Genomic DNA, 17,562 nt, shown 5'->3' with positions numbered 1-17,562 from the left:
AAAAAGTTTTACTGTAAGGTAGATTGAGTTGGAATGATGATGGTGATGAGGTGCGGCAGTGAGAGATGAGATGTGGCAATTTTATACGAATTAAATAGACAAAAATGCTAAACATTTCCGTAAAATTTCCTCTGTAGACAAAATTGAAGTTACACTCGAGGGTGGTATTTAAATTCAAAAATTCTAAGAAAAATGGGTTTAGGGGACATATAGAGTAAATGAAAAACAACATGTGTCCAATTGGGGGATATGGGTTTTGGAATTTTTGAACTCCAGGGGTATTTCCAATGTTTTAATAAAAAATTGCCTATTTACATATAAAATTTTCTTTTTCGAGGTTACTTTTTAGTTTTTAGAGGGCACAACAAGCCGATTACTGGCTTAGGTGTATGTCAATAGTGGCATGGGGCAGATTAATATGTTCACCCTCTTTTCAACCTAACCTAATCTACATATAGCGCCCATAAAAACGCATTTTCCACATGACAAGACGGGACTCACGGAGATGGAAGGCTCATCATTACAGAATTGATGGTAAAGAAAGTCTTGAGGAGCTTCAAACCATTTAAGTCACCCGGACCTAATGGAATATTTCCTGCGTTACTATAGAAGGTGTCGGTGCCACCTCTACCCTGCGTAGAGGTGGCGCGCACATCGTGCCTAGGACTTGCATATACTCCGAAAGCCTGGTAGGAGGCAAGGTTGGTGTTTATACCCAAGCCCAGCAAGGCAAGTCATGCGACACCAAACGCCTACAGGCCTATAAGCCTTATGTCCTTTTCCAATCAAAACCATGGAACGCATTGTGGACGCCATGGTAAAGAGTGGAACATCCTGCTTAAATACAAACAGCCTGCCTATGTCAAGGCAAGGTCGGTGGAGACTGCCCTGCACGATGTTGTGCATAAAACAGAAGAATCCTTCGATGCCAGGACGTACACACGGGTGGTATGCATTGACATCGAGGGGGAGTTTAACAATGTGCGGACCGACACACTGATCCAATCCTTAGACCAGTACCGGGTGGACCAGGTTCATAGAAACTGGATAAATCATATGCTAAGAAACAGATGGATAAATTGTGGATCCCATGAAATAAATATAAGGGAGAAAGTGGCACAAGGCAAGCAACAGGGAGGCATTTTACCGCCACTCCCATAAATGACCTATTACGGATGCTGACTGAGCAGGTATTTGAAACCGTCTGCTACGCCAACGATGTTATAATACTTCTAAGAGATAAGGACCCGAACCAGCCGAACTGAAAGGGTCCTGCATATGGCATATGACTAGGCTAGACCCAGAGTTCTCAATGTTAACCCAGAGAAGACCGAAATCTGCTTGTTCACGAGGAAGACAAAGAGTGGCCAATTTAACGCACCACGTTTCCTTAATAAAAAGATTTCGATATCTGACAAAGTCAAATACTTTGGAGTGATCTTGGACACGAAACTGAATTGGACGTGTCATATTCAGGAGCATACCGGGAAGGTTCACAGATAATGGACACTATGTAGATGGGGCGTAAGCTCGAAATCGGGCCTGAATACGAGGATAGTCCACTGGCTTACAGGAGACCAATACTTTCTTACGCCTGATTAGTTTGGTGGACTGCTATGGAGAAAAAGTGCAACATAAGGACCATACAACAGGTTCAGAGAACATGCTGTCTTGTCATATGCGGAGCGATAAGGACCACGACCACTAGGGCAATGGAGATTAGTCTATATATCCGACCCATAGAATTACAGATTAAGTGTGAGTCAGCCAGTGCGGCTATGAGAATTAAGGCGATGGGAGAATGGATAGAGGATAGGAGTAGGTCATACCATAGCGGTATGATCGAGGCGACGATAGGAAATCTGGAAGGACGGGACAAGGTTTTCGATCGGATACCTGAGACGACACTTCAGGTCAAGTGCGAGGCACTGCTGCCAGCGGCACAGCCTTGGATTGACGGACACTGCCATCTGGAATATCATGTTATACGGATTAATCAAAGCTAGAGAACAGAGTGGGCCTGGGTGTCTACATTGAGAACCCAGGGACTGAGATCTGTTTTACAATAGACGGCCTGACCATAATACGTTCCTGCAGGCGAAGATCCAGGTAATCACGAAATGCGTGAGGTGGTGTGGTGCTAACTCTATAACGCAGAGTGTGAACATCTTTAGGGACAGTACACAGGCCATTAGGGCAATAACAACCAGGAAGGTAAGATCACGAACAGTGGAGATATTGTAGACCTCAAGCGGATTTTTTTGTAGGGATTTTTGAGCACTATCCAGCAAAAACAAAAATTGGAAATCGCATCACATAGGAAGATTTGGCTGCCCCAACAAATTTTCGAAATACCGAGGCAAGCAACTTCAGGGACCTGGACAACATAGGGTCTTAAAATTTTGCACGTGATCTCGATTTGAAGCAGCGAGTTATTTCAAGCCTCCCGACATCCGACCCAAAAATGGTTCAGATCAGACTATATTTGGATATAGCTGCCATATAGACCGATCTCCCAATAAAAGATCTGAAGCCCATAAAAGCTTTATTTTTTACCCGATTTCACTGGAATTTGAAACAGTGAGTAGTTTTAGGCCATCCAACATCGGACCAAAATATGGTTCAGATCGGACCATATTTAGATATAGCTGTCATATAGTCCGATCTGCCGATAAAGGGGCAGATTTCGATGAAATTTTAAACTGTGAGTTGTTTTGAGCCTCCCGATATCTGACCTTAATATGGTTCAGATTGGACTACATTTGGATGTAGCTGCCATATAGACCGATTTGCCGATAAAGGGTCTGAAGCCCATAAAAGCTGCATTTATTACCTGATTTCGCTGGAATCGGACACAGGGACTTGTATTAAGCCTGCCATCATCCAACCAGCATATGGGTCAGATCAGATTATATTTATATGGAGTTTTCATATATACCGATCTTCCAATTAGGGGTTCTAATCTCATAAAAAAACGGATTAGTTGCCCCATTTTGCTGAAACTGTGACTTGTATAAGAGTTCTCAATCAAATATGATCCAGATCAGTCCCTATATGCATATAATAATGGGTATGGTAGTGGAGTTGTTATAAAAGAGGATGCTTTATTTATCCATGGTGGTGGATATTCGCACGGCCGAACTTAACACGTTTTTACTTTTTTTTTTTGCAATTTTCTCCCACTGTGCGTCGTTAGTTTATGTAGGTCGATGGGTAGTGTAAATGGGCTATAGGCCTCAGATATAATCCAATATACAGTAGCGCAGACATTTGCATGTCCGCCTATGACGCTAAACGGGTGGGTTCGAGACATGGCGAAAACATCAAAAAAAAATTTCAACTGTGGTTAGCCCTCCACTTATGGTGACGACATTTTTGAGATTTTCATCCCTGCTAAAATTTCGTACTAAGTGGTATCGTCCTTTTGGACTCGCCAATAAAAAAGATGTTCCTTTATCATAGAGCTTAAAGGTTGAAAAGGACATCACTCATTGTTGTGAGACAGGTATTTCCGCTATTCCTGAATGGAATGTTCATGGCCATATTTGTTCGCCGTTGCACTTCAATTGAACGGCGACTATGTTGTTCATCTTGGCTGCTGGCATCGTCCCGTTAGAATTGTATCATTGTATGTAGGCTGGCTGACTTCGATTTTGGTTTCACTGCGACCTTTCAAATGATTAGGAATATTGACGAAAGCTTCTGTTTCATATATAATGACCTACACAATTTTGTCATCTTTCATTAACCACATGTGATGTTAATGACATCCTTCCCAATATTGGGCAACGTTACCCTGAACTGACCATTTTAAAAAAAAAAAAAAACTTATTTTGTATAGTCAATGATTTCGAGGTCACCGCTCTATATACCCGATTTAAGTTTAATCGGAACCCAGCATAAGGTCCATTGGGATAGATCAATGTATTTTGTTGTTCTTCTAAATGTCATTTGTAGTAAATAATTGAAAAAACGCAAATAACAGTGCAATTTGTCTGCTTCAATAAGTTATTTTTCTATTATTGTTTTTGTATTCTATTCTTTTAAGAATTTCAATGGTATTTGCATTGGTAATGGTGACATTGCATTTCATATGCCTTCAAAGACAGTGGCAAAGTGCAATATACATGTGTGTGTAACGAAATCATTTGTCTTTGGATGTTCTTGCAAAGAAATTGAAAGTTGATTGAAAACATACACCCACAATTAAAGGTTAAATGGTTGCAAATAAGATAAATTAAATGATAGGTGTGAATGGGAGAACTGAGTGAGCATTGTCGAATTCGTTCTTTTTTTTGCTCTCTTCTCGATGACGAAAACACACAATCATGTAGCAATCTAATGAACAATTTGTCAGATGATTTTATTTTACGAATATGCACAAGTATCTAGGAATGAATTTTAACAAATGCTAAAATCTCAATCTCTCTCTGTACAGTGTGTGTGTAAGTAGGTACGTACATTCTTATTTCGTGTTTATGTATATATTTATAAAAACACTTGTGATTTTTTCAGCTTTGTCTGTTGCCAAGTTTATGTTTTGCCAGTGAACGTAAAGTGACGATGTAAACAAAATTTTTTTATTATTTTATTTTTATGAAAATCCAAATGAATAGCTCTAATAAAAAAATTTTACCGATAGTAATGATAAATTGAAACTTATGAAATGACGACACAGTCATGTTTACTAGGCTTCAAAAGGACTCTGCATGTTGTTATCACATTGCAAATGCAAATTTTCTTCACAAACCTTGGGAGAGTAGTGAGTGGTGTCTCATATTCAAGTTTTAATTCAATGTTAGGGGGCTGCCTGTCTTACAGACCAGTGTGAAAGGCCTCAGAGCAAAACGTTTTTGTAAAGAAATTATACATGGCTGAGGGAATCACAAATCTCGGCAGTAATGAGGGGAAAATCACCACAGATTTCAATGTTCTCACTAAAATTCGAACTCAGGAGTTCGCACGCCTTTATTTTATTTCAATTGATTACGACATAAAATTCGTCCCATTAGCCGAACTTAGAATTGATTTCCAAGCGCCTCGACCTTCAGAGCTCCATCTTCAATCTATGACAAAAAGTTTCGAGATGTTTTTCATTACTTGAACCTTGTGTGTACCACAGTGCTTGCCTTCAAAAGACTTCTTAGCAAGAGCTTCTTAGTTCATTCTGACAACAATGCCTAGCCAAAATAACCATTTTATTTTAAAATGTTTACCTATGGTAACGTCGTCCTACAGTTCGACATACATACGAAGCTGATACTTCCCATTAATGTAAACTGTTTCATAAATTTTACGAAGAATTTTTCTCCCAAACACTGCAAGCATTGTCTCGACTTCTTTTACAAGTACCTCGGAACCATATAACAACACGGGGAGTATCAGTGTTTTGTATAATGTAATATTCGTCTGTCGACAGCTAGCCTTGTTTCTAAACTGCTTGCTTTATCCAAAAAGTATGGGGGTATACTGACCTTGTGTCTGTGGAAATAACGCTAACTTACAAATGAGTAAAACTAGCCGCTTTAAATTTTGCACAAATACTTCGTATTAGTGTAGGTCAGTTGGGATTGGAAATGGGCCATATTGGTATATAGCTCCCATAAAAACCGATGTCCCGATTATACTTCTTGAGCTTGTAGAAGGCGCAATTCTTATCCGATTTGGTGGAAATTTTGTACTAAACGTTTTCTATGTCACTCAACAGATATGACAAGTATGGTCCGAATCGGTCCAAAACCTGATATAGCTGCCATATAATCTAATCTTCCTATTATACTTCTTGAGTTTCTAGAGGGCGCAATTGTAGTCTGGTTTGGCTGAAATTTTGTGCTATGATGTCTTCTATGACATTCAACAGATGTGCTAAGTATGGTCCGAATCGATCCAAATCCTCATATAGCTCCCATAGCACCGACCTCCCGATTGTAATTCTTGAGCCTCTAGAGGGCGCAATTTTTATCCAATATTGATTAAATTTTCCACAACGACTTCTTCTATGACCTTAAACACACGTGATACGTATGACCTGAATCGGTGTAAAGATTCGGCCCGACCCTTAGTTTCAAAACTGGTGTCATTCACTTCGGTTACGGCGATGCAGAGGTAGATAAAGTTGATATCCCAAAGTTGTGGTTGCCAACATTCTCCATTTTTTATCGGTTCGGTTGTACAAGACGTTGTGGGAGTTCATTCATTTGTTCTTACCTCCATTTACTGTCAAACTCACTTTCACTGATTCGCTTGAGAAGGCTGCAGTTACTACTTCCGGTGATTGACCCATGATCTCGATGTTGTCGGCATAGACGAGTAGCATGTGTTCCCTTTTGAATATGGTGCCATATCTATACACTTTTGAATCTCATATAATGTTCTCCAACAGGTTATTAAGCTGTCTCCCTGTCTCAAACCTCGTTTCACTGATTCGTTTGAGAAGGCTGCAGTTACTACTTTCGGTGATTGATCCATGATTTCGATGTCGTCGGCATAAGCGAGTAGCATGTGTTCCCTTCTGAATATGATGCCATATCTATTCACATCTGCATCTCGTATAATCTACTTTAACAGGATATTAAGCTGTCTCCCTGCCAGAAATCTCGTTTGGTATTGAATGGTTCGGTGAGATACTTTCCTAGTCTTACTGAGGAACATATATCATCAAGTGTCATCCAGCAGAGTCTTACTAATTTTGCTATGATACCAATCTCAGACATGACTTGAAATGCCTTTGAATGAATAAGGGAGTCGAAGGCGGTTTTAAAGTTATCGAAACGATGGTAGGTGTTGATTTGTCATTCTCGGGTCTTTTCCAGGATTTGGCACAGTGTGAATATCTTTTATTTTAATAGTGGATGTACCAGGCCTAAAGCCGCATCGATTGGACCCTATAATCTCATTGACTTTAGATTTTAATCTTTCACTCAGTACTCTCGAGAGTATCTTGTATATGATGTGGAGAAGACTTATTCCTCTGTAGTTGGCACATTCTGTCTTGTCTCCTTTCATGTGTACAGGACTTAGTATGATGAAGTTGTAATCATCGGGTATGCGTTCTCCTAGCCAGATCGTTCAGACACGCTGATGCATACGACTTATCAACGTGTCGCCTCCGGTCCTAAATAGTTCAGCGTGTAACCCGTCAGCTCATGCTGCCTTGTTGTTCTTTAGTTGGGTCATTGCTACTTGGACCTCATTCTGACGAAGAGGATGCTCTGCCATTTCCTCTTCGCCGCCATCGTCGGACACTAGCAGCTTGGTAAAATGTTTTTTTCCATATCCTCAGCATACTATCTGTATCAGTTACCAGATTTCCTTCTTTGTCTCTGCAGGAGAATGTGCCTGTACCACAGCCATCGGTTTGATATTTGATTCTACCAAAGAATCAGAATTTACGAACTTCATTCTGACTCCTTTACATCTCAATTCGCTCAAATTCACGTCTTCCCATTTTTTTTCTTTCTGCGGAATATACATTTCTCCTCTCTGCTTTTCTCCAGATTCCTCTCTTTCATCGCTGGGTTGAATTGTATGCTGCATTCTTGGATTCAGTAGCATCTCGACACTCATGGTCGTACCATGGGTTTCTTGGGAGAAGTTTCCGGTACCCAAGTGCGGATGTAGCAGCATTTTCTATGGAAAATGTAATAGATTGCCACTGCGCCGTTATATTATCGGTAAAAGGAATGCTTTCATCAAGCAGTTGAAACAGTCGAGTGGAGTATGCCGTTGCCATCTGTTGTGTTTGCAGCTTTTCAATGTCCAGCTTCTGTGCAGTGTCAGACTAGGTAATCCAATACTCAGGGTGAATGCCTTCCATGTATCACAACGTGATCAATTTGGTTTATCATGGTTTGATTGGTGGCTTTATGTTGACTTTATGGAGGCTAAATTTTCCGACTGCTGGACCAAAGATGTTTTCCTTCCCTATCTTCGCATTAAAATCTGCGAGAACGATTTTAATATCATGGGCGGGGAAGCGATCGTATTCTCTCTCTCTCTAAGCGCTCGTAAAAGATATCTTTGGGCTGCTCGTTCTTGTCTTCCGTCGGGGCATGGACACAAATAAGATTGATGTTGAAGAAATTGGCTTTTATGCGGATTGTAGCTAGCCTCTTATCCACCGAAGTAAACCAGGAGTCAAGGCATTAGCATTAGTATAGTTCGTCACATTCTCTATAAAGAGTCCGGACATATCAGATGCAGAACAGCAGATAGGGAGTCCCATTTTATACTCTCTACTATAGAATGGGGGTATACAAACTTCGTCATTCACATAAAAATACTAATTTAAGACCCCAATTGATCGTCATGACATTTTAACTTGATCTATCAATGGTCGTCGCAGGTAGAAAGTCCCTTTTTATACTCTCTACCAAGGAATGGGGGTATACAAACTTCATCATTCACATAAAAATATTAATTTAAGACCCCAATTGATCGTCATGACATTTTAAGTTGATCTATCAATGCCCGTCTATCTGTCCGTCCATCTGTCTGTCGTAAGCACACTACTTTTCGAAGCTAGGTGCTTGAATTTTGCACAAACACTTCCTATAAGTGTAGGTTGATTGGGTTTGTAAATGGGCCATATCGGTCAATGCTTTGATAGAGCTCCCATATAAGCCAATCTCCCGGTTATACTTCTTGAGTCTCTAGAGCGCTCTCAAGAGGCTTAAGAATTCTTGTCAGATATGAAATAAATAATAAAGTTTTGCACAATGACTTCTCCTATGACCTCTAAAATACGTGCCAAATATGGTCTGAATCTGTCTTAAATCTGATATAGTTAGAAGGCGCATTTCTTGTCTGATTTGCCTGAAATTTAGGACAACGATTTCTCTTGTGTCTTGGAAACAGTGAGCTTTGGTACCCTTCTACAACTTTGTGTTAAATATCGTCCAGATCCGACCATATTTAGACATAGCTGTTATACATACCGATCTACCGATATAGAGCATTGAGACTATAAAAGGATTATTTTTTGCTCCGACTTTGATGTAATTTGAAACATTGAGTATTGATAAATCTCTAGACCATTTTGTTTAGTATCGGCTATATCCAAGTATTGTCCGATCTGGGCGATATTTAACAAAAATATGTGTAGAGGTCTTCCAAATTTCATCTAAATCGGAGAAAAAAATGCCACTTTTATAAGCGCAATACTCTATATCGGGTTGATCAGTCTATATGGCAGCTATATCCAAATATGTTACGATCTGGAGGATATTCAACAGAAAGGTTTAGAGGAGTACCAGAACTCGTTACGCCAAAGTCATAGACTTACGATGGAAAATGCTCTTTTTATAGGCTCATTACACTATACCGGGAGATCGGTCTACATGGCAGATTTATTCAAATATGGACGGATCTGGACGATAATTATCGCGAAGATGTAGGGGGGTACCAAAACGCACTGTTTCAAATTTCATCAAAATCGGATGAAAAATACGACTCTTATGGGCTCAATACACTATGTCTGGAGATTGGTTAATATGGACCAAATATTGTCCGATCCGGACAACATTTGACAGGAGTGGGTAAGGGTCTACCAGAACTCATAGTGCTAATTTTCATCGAAATCAGGCATTAAATTGATCTCATATGGCCCTAATAACGTATAACATGAGATCGGGAGGTCGTCTTTAGAGCAGCTATATCTCAATATGGTTCGTTCTGGACCCTGACTTCAAAGAACTAACTGTGCCAAATTTTATTGAAATCGTATGAAAAATTACTAATTAATTGCCTCATGACTTGAAGTCTGGAGATCGGTTTATATAGCGGCTGTTTAATAGAACTGAATTCCTATTTTATGAGATCAGAAGGTCAGGTTTATATACAAAGAATAAGAAATCATCAAACATTGTTTGGACAATGTTTTTGTACCCAAGATATCTGCAAAGTTATAAATACCCAGCTTTTGGGCATATATGGGTAAATACCAGGGTATTTAACCAATTCACCGGGTAAATACATTTTGGCTATTTTTCCATCGCCCATCTCTAGTTATTTGGGATCGTTCAAGTATCCCTCGATGTCGCGATCCGCTTGCTCCAAGATATGATGTCCGCTTCCAGCCACCTTTAATCTGGGAAAAGACGCTTATCTTGGCATTGGTCATTTAAAGACGCTAATAACACACTCCGTCAACTAAATGTTTAAGTGAGAGTCAGTGCCACCTCCCCCCTTACTAATACTCTCCTCTCGAAATCGATCGTACGCTATTGGAGTAAATAGCAACTAATGGGCAACGGTGGTTACGAGAATCAATCATGACTGCCTAAATTTTTTACGAATTTTTGAGTAATGTTTTTCTTAAAAAATTGCTTGAAACAACTTTGTATTTCGTTTCGAAATATTTTTAATTTATTTCAAAAGAATTGAAATAAATTGAAAAATAAGTTTCATGCATATGTTTCATTAAATAGACCATTGTGGCGCGGTTTCCACCTACTCATGCTGCTTTAATTCATGAGGCATCCTTCTTATTTGTAATCTTCCATTCGTTATACCAAAAACCTCGAGTTCTTTCATCTTTGAACTTGTAGGGGACATTGCCCCTCCGAAATTTTTTCTTGTAATACATAAATTTAGGCGGCAAAAATTTCTATGCTACAAAAAAAAAAGCAGTGATTGACCCACATCAATTGATAGCATATGTTTCACAAAATATTTTACATATATATTCAGACTCAATGAGAAAGTGTTATGTGAAAATGAATATTTTATTTGTCCCAAACCATTTGTAATACTTAAATTCCCATTTAAATTTCATTTTTAATTTTAAATGCAATGCCAACACATTTTAAGCTGTTTAACTTTATGGTCGTAATGTTCGTTCATTGTGCCTTAATTGGATTTTAATGCAAACACCGTTGGTGAAGGCATTGGTGTTTGCCAATGAACCTAAGGGGTAATAGGTTACGAGAATAATATACACTCAGAAAAAAAATCCTGCTATTTATAGCTGCACCTTGTCATAAGAAATAAATGCTGCGAAAAATGAGTCTGAGATCGAGGCAGGCCAACGGGAGTCCTCGACGATTCTCTGGCGAACAAGATAGATCCACTTTTGCTAGTAGATTGTATGTAATCCATCCTATGATGTTCAAAAGGCAACTCTTTGCTGTGATTTAAAGTTATTTCTTCGAGAAGATGAGGGAGAGAAGATTGCTGCCAAAGCTATGAACATTAATAATCATTGCTGGAGAAAAATTATTTTCTTCAAATGCGTGATGGCCAGTGGTTTGAGGTCAAACCACAGGTAGTAACTCTATCAATACAAATTCTACCTATGTATACAATTCACAAAGGATAATAAGATAATACGCAAAAATGGAGCAGAAATACCTAAGCGCTGGAGGTGCAGTTTTTATTAAGATATTGCGAATAAAGGAGTAATAGGGTCTCCTTGATAGTGTTAGATTTTTGGAGAAAGAGGATTTTGCCATGTTGCAGGAAAATAACATGATTTCGCAGCAGATACAGTGATCCCACCAGACAATCACCATTTTTGTATTGTTGAAACAGAACTCTGAATTCCACCAGATACGAAAGGTATCCTCTCATAGATTATGCTGGATCCCAGACTATCAAGATATGAGGGGGAATCGCCTTCTTTCTCCCAAAGGGTGAGTCACTATCGAACAGGGCTCTGCGCATAATCTCTTGCAGAATCGGCTCACTCCACAATGACCACATCGCGGAGACGAGACCCAATGATTGAGGGTGCAGAGTTTCCAAAGCTTCATATATCGGTGAGAAAGACATGCTTTATACGAAGCGAGAGGAATTTTGATATGAATGTTGTGATGGGAGTATTGATTGGTCACTATGATGTTTGATTTCAAACATTGTACATGATTTGATTTCAAACACTATACACTTAGAGATGGGCACCCAATAAATACCAAATAAAATTTTCATACATTTGGTATTTATTGGGTATTTGTAAATCTTGCCTATGAACATTTCACTAAGGAACAGCGGCAAACTTCTCACATATCAATGAGTGCAGTCCGATTCAAGTTTAAGCTCAATGATAAGGGGCCTCTTTTTTATAGCCGAGTCCGAACGGCGTGCCGCAGTGCGACACCTCTTTGGAGATAAGTTTTACATGGCATAGTACCTCACAAATGTTGCCAGCATTAGGAGGGGAAAATCACCGCTGAAAATTTTTTCTGATGGTCTCGCCAGGATTCGAACCCAGGCGTTCAGCGTCATAGGCGGACGTGCTAACCTCTGCGCTACGGTGGCCTTTTTAGACCGTACTTGACACCAAATTGGACAAGAATTGCGCCCTCTAGAAACTTATGAAGTCGGCTTTTATGGCAGCTACATCAGATTATGGACTGAATTAAACGATACTTATCACAGTTGTTGGAAGTCATAACAAAACACGTTATACAAATTTTCGGCCAAATTGGGTAAGAATTGCCCCCTCTAGAAGCTCAAGAAGTCAAGACCTAAGATCGGTTTGTATGGCGGCTATATCAGATTATAGATAGTTTTGGACCATACTTGGCACAGATGTTGAAAGTCATACCAAAACGACATACGTCAAAAATTTCAGCCAAATCGGCAGGAGATCGGTTAATATGGCAGCTATTTTAGGTTATGGACTGATTTAAACCATACTTAGCATAGTTGTTGAGAAGAACATCACATGCAATATTTTAGACAAATTGCATAAGAATTGCGCCCTCTAGAGGCAAGGCACAAGATTATATGACAGCTATATCAAAACATGGACCGATATAGCCCATCTACAATCCTAATCGTCCTATACTAATAAGAAGGTCCTAAGCAAAATTTCAACCTAGCTTTACAGCTTCGAAAGTTAGCGTGCTTTCAACAGACGGACGGACGGGCAGACAGACATGGCTAGATTGACTTAAAATGTCATGACGATCAAGAATATATACTTTATGGGGTCTTAGACGTTTATTTCGAGGCGTTACAAACGAAATGACGAAATTAGTAGACCCCATCCTTGGTGGAGGGTATACAAATAAAATAAAGTAAAAAATAAAAATGTGCTAAGTTCGGCTGGGCTGAATCTAGTGAACCCACCACCATGGATTGTACTACAAATTTACACAAACAAATTTACGTACAAAATGTTTGCCAATTCAGCCAGAACTTGAAGCTTTTGCAAGCCGTAGAAGACTAATCTGAAGATCGGTCTATATGGGAGCTATATCGGGTAATTGCCCGATTTGGATCTTACTTCGTACGCTTTTTGAGAACTCTACCTACGAATTTTCGGCCAGATCGGACAAAAATTGGATTTCCAGAGGCTTAAGATCTCAATTCGGGAGATCGGTTTATATGGGAGCTATATTACGTTATAGATTGATTTAGATTTTACTTACACGGCTTTTGGAAGTTGTAACAGAACACTTTGTACAAACTTCAGCCAAATCGGATAACAGTTGCGGTTTTCAGGGGCTAAAAAATCCAATCGGGAGATCGGTTTATATGGCAGCTATATCAGGGTAAAGACCGATTTGGACTGTACTTGGCGAGATAGTTGGAAATCGTAACAAAACAGTCCGTGCGAAATTTCAGTATGTGCAAATCGGGAGATCGGTTTATATGGAAGCCATATCAGGTTATTGTCCGATTTGGACCGTACTTGGCACGGTTGATGGAAGCTGTAACAACGTTTAGTGCAAAATGTCAGCCAAATCCAATTCGAGCTATAGGAGCTATATCCAACGACATACATTAATAGGAAGTATCTGTATAAACTTTCAAGTGGATATCATTATGCGTTCAATCGATATCGTGATTTCGACTGACGGGCGGACTGACGGACATGGCTAGATCGATTAAGAATGTCAATATGATCCAGAATATATATAGTTTGAGGGTAGCAATACTTCGAGGTTTTACAAATGGAATGTTTTATAAAACATTGCAAAAACTTTTGAATTTAACACGCATTTATGATACACCCAACGTATTTGCTGTTTAACCAATTAACTGTTTTCTTTGAGCGTACTTTAACGTTCATTAAATGCTACCAAAATGCGTAGACCCTAAGAAGTTGGGGATTAATTTCCATAATATGAATAATATAGTTTTGTGGGGTGTTGATTTAATCCCATTGAAATTTCTTGCTAGTACGTATATATTTCGTAAACCTTCTATTCTGTCTAGCTAAGGAAGGGGAAGCGCGGTATTGTATATAAGCAATCGTTTCAGACATTTATCAAAGTATATGCAGACGACACATTGATGGTGGTATAAAATGCTCTAAAAAAAACTTTTTGGCTTTGAGCCAATTCTGTTTTTGCCCCACAAAATACAACATTCCCAGCGTATATAGAACAAACACAAAAAGAAGCAACTCGAGTACATGGTGGCGTTTACTATAATTTCAAAAGCAACAGGTTAGAGTCGATTAATTTATAAGGCGGTAATTTTTGTGTCTGGCAGTACATATTCTCTTGTAATTTTTGTGTTTTTGGGGGGTAACAGTTTTTGGTTTTTGTCTTTTTGGTTTTTTGCAAAATGTAAGGAATTAGAATTTAGGCTGGGTAATTTGAAATACAACGTGTAAACAAATGGTTAGTTGCAATGAATTATAAATTGTCTAGGGTTGTCAGGGGCAAAAAACATCTATCAACCATTGAAATGAAAAATCATTCAATGGAAAAATATGCCACTTCACTTTTGCCACTAAAAAGAGCTCGAGAACTTCTATATATCGAGCAAACACTTCTATATATCGAGCAAATACTTCTATATATCGAATTGCTCACTGAATGGTACACTCTGAAGGGCTAATGAATGTAATTTGTAATCAGACTAAGTTGACCAATTGGCCAAACATTTCGAGTATACGAAAACATTTTTATACCCTCCTACCTTAAAATAGCATGTGGTTAGCTCAGGTTAGGTAAAGTTGAAGTCAGTCTGCCATCAGACACACTTAGACGTTTTCGTCCATTGTGATACCACAGGAACAGAAGAAGGAAGATGCCATCTAGTTCCTATCGTTAAACCATCCAAAAAGGCAAACTTGCCCATGAACATTCCACTAAGAAACTAGGACAAACTTCTCACATATCAATGAGTGCAGTCCGCTTCAAGTTTAAGCTCAATGATAAGGGGCCTCCTTTTTATAGCCGAATCCGAACGGCGTGCCGCAGTGCGACACTTTTTTGGAGAAAAGTTTTACATAGCATAGTACCTCACAAATGTTGTCAGCATTAGGAGGGGAAAATCACCGCGGAAAATTTCTTCTGATGTTCTCGTCAGGATTCGAACCCAGGCGTTCTGCGTCATAGGCTGACATGCTAACCTCTGCGCGATGGTGGCCATCCAGATCGCTTTAAAAAGCCCAACAAATTGGGAATGTTCACATCCGCTAAATCAGTCAAGTTCTCAAAAAAAAAAAGAGAACTTAAAGTGCAACTTCTTCTGACTGTCAGAGCGGGACACACACACAGCAGATGTTCTTAATCTCTTCTTCCTTGACGTACCCACAACTTCGGCAGAAGTTGTTACTTAAAACCTTCAGTCTATCAGCATATTTTCCGATCAGACTGAGACGTCTGTTCTCGCCAGCGACAGCAAAGCGGTGGCCTAATCTAGACCTCTTCAAGTCTACATTAGGCCACATAATACTAATTCGTTGCCCTTCGGGCTTGATTCTGAACACTTAGCTTATATGTCGCTAGAGGCGTATCCACAGATTCAAGTTCCCCTAGAATTTGTAAGGAAGTTCATAGTCCTACAAGCTCGTCTGCTCTACTGTTCTCTCGGATATCTCTATGGCCCGGTATATACGAGATACTGATACAAGCGGGGTACACAGCTTGTAACTCAACCAGTGATACATCTTCAAGGCCTAGCGACTTAAAGGAGCCGAAACTTTTTATCGTCCAAATGATTTTCCACTCAGTCACAATTTCCCCAAATAATCTTTGACAGATGCATACCATTGACAACCTCTTCTGTCGCCACGTTTTCCGTTGGATATTTTCCAGGAAATATATATCAATGAGTAGTTCTTGTGTTTGCTCACTAGACATTGTTTATACATTCATTCTCCGACTTTTGATTATATCCCATCGTAATAGGTTTCGAGGATAGGATCTTCCTTAGCCCAAAGGCCTCAGATGTTTCCTCCACGGAGCTGCAGAATTCCAACCAGGATTTCTTTCATAGCCCGCACTTCTATTTTCTATACTCAGCTTTATAGACTTCCCAATCGTGTGTTGCCCTTGTTGCTTTCGAACTGCTGATGAGTTTTCAGCAGCCCTTCCTTAGGCCAATCAGTTCTTTAAGTCATTCAGCGCCTTCGTGATTCAGTAGACCATTACCTCTATATCCTCCTCAAGTTTTACTTTCTTCTCATGTCTAGAAGGCATAGTCGTGTCCGCTTCTGTTTAGCCGAGGGACTACATCTGCAGTATTTTCTCCAATAAGTTTTGGCAACACTGGTTTAAAGAGCTCACGAACGTTCCGTGTTTTGTTTCACTGTCAAATATCTTCAGTTTGGTCTATAATTTAACCATGAATCGTCTTACAAACGAACAACGCTTGAAAATTATTGAGTTTTATTATCAAAATGCGTGCTCTGTTAGAAAGTTCATCGTGCGCTTCTCTCATTTCCATCGAAGCTCATTTTTGGCTCAATGGATACGTAAATAAGCAGAATGGTAAATTTTCGAGTGAAAATCAGCCAGAAGCATTGCAAGAGCTCCCAATGCATCCAGAAAAAGTCACCGTTTGGTGCGGTTTATGGGCTGGTGGCATCATTGGACCGTACTTCTTCAAAGATGATTCGAATCATAACGTAACTGTGAATGGTGGGCGTTATCGTGTTCACCTTTTTTTTTGCCAAAATGAAAGAGCCTAACTTGCATTATATGTTGTTTCAACAAGACGGTGCCACATGCCAGGCGAGTTCGGTGAACATTTTATTTCCCGTTCGGGAGCGGTCAATTGGCCGCCTAGATTGTGATTGTGCGATTAACGCCTTTAGGGGGTTATGTTAAGGCTAATGTCTGTACAGATAAGCCTGCTTCCATTGACGAATTGGAAGACAACATTGAAGCATTCATTCGTGAGATACCGGCCAAAATGTTGGACAAAGTATACCAAAATAGGGCTAAGCGGATGGACCATTTGAGGCTCAGTCATGCTCAACATTTGCATGAAATAATCTTCAAACATTAAATTTTATGGACAGTACTATCAATTCAAATAAAGATTTCATGCTTTTTTTATTTTTATGTGTTTTCTTTGAAAAATTTTCTTATAGCTCTTCAAAAATCACCCTTTATAACGATAATCGGAGAAGCTGCGGTCATCCAATACTTACGAATATCCACTATTGAGTTACCCTCGTCTTCTGAGTACGCCAGAAGTTCATCATAACACGAGTCATTCGTTCTTCTCATGTTGAGTTTTCCTACGCATCCAGTGGCAGTGGAGAAAGCATTGCAACCACTCTTCCTCATGACATTGGACACTTGTTGAATGGACGATTCCCCCTTTAGATGCTTCACTAGCTTCTACTGTCGAAGTACCTTTTGAGTTCTGTCC

At 39.5% G+C, this 17,562-nt stretch overlaps 1 protein-coding gene across 3 annotated transcripts in view; it reads right to left on the bottom strand.

Annotated features, from left to right (window-relative positions):
• LOC106081313 (b(0,+)-type amino acid transporter 1) overlaps window positions 1-17,562 on the bottom strand; it is a 159,255-nt gene that overhangs the window by 6,926 nt on the left and 134,767 nt on the right. The window lies entirely within an intron of this gene.

Source organism: Stomoxys calcitrans, chromosome 4, assembly GCF_963082655.1.
Source record: "Stomoxys calcitrans chromosome 4, idStoCalc2.1, whole genome shotgun sequence".
Lineage (NCBI taxonomy): Eukaryota > Metazoa > Arthropoda > Insecta > Diptera > Muscidae > Stomoxys > Stomoxys calcitrans.
The sequence above is the reverse complement of the archived record's forward strand: the minus strand, read 5'-3'. Positions and strand labels throughout refer to the sequence as shown.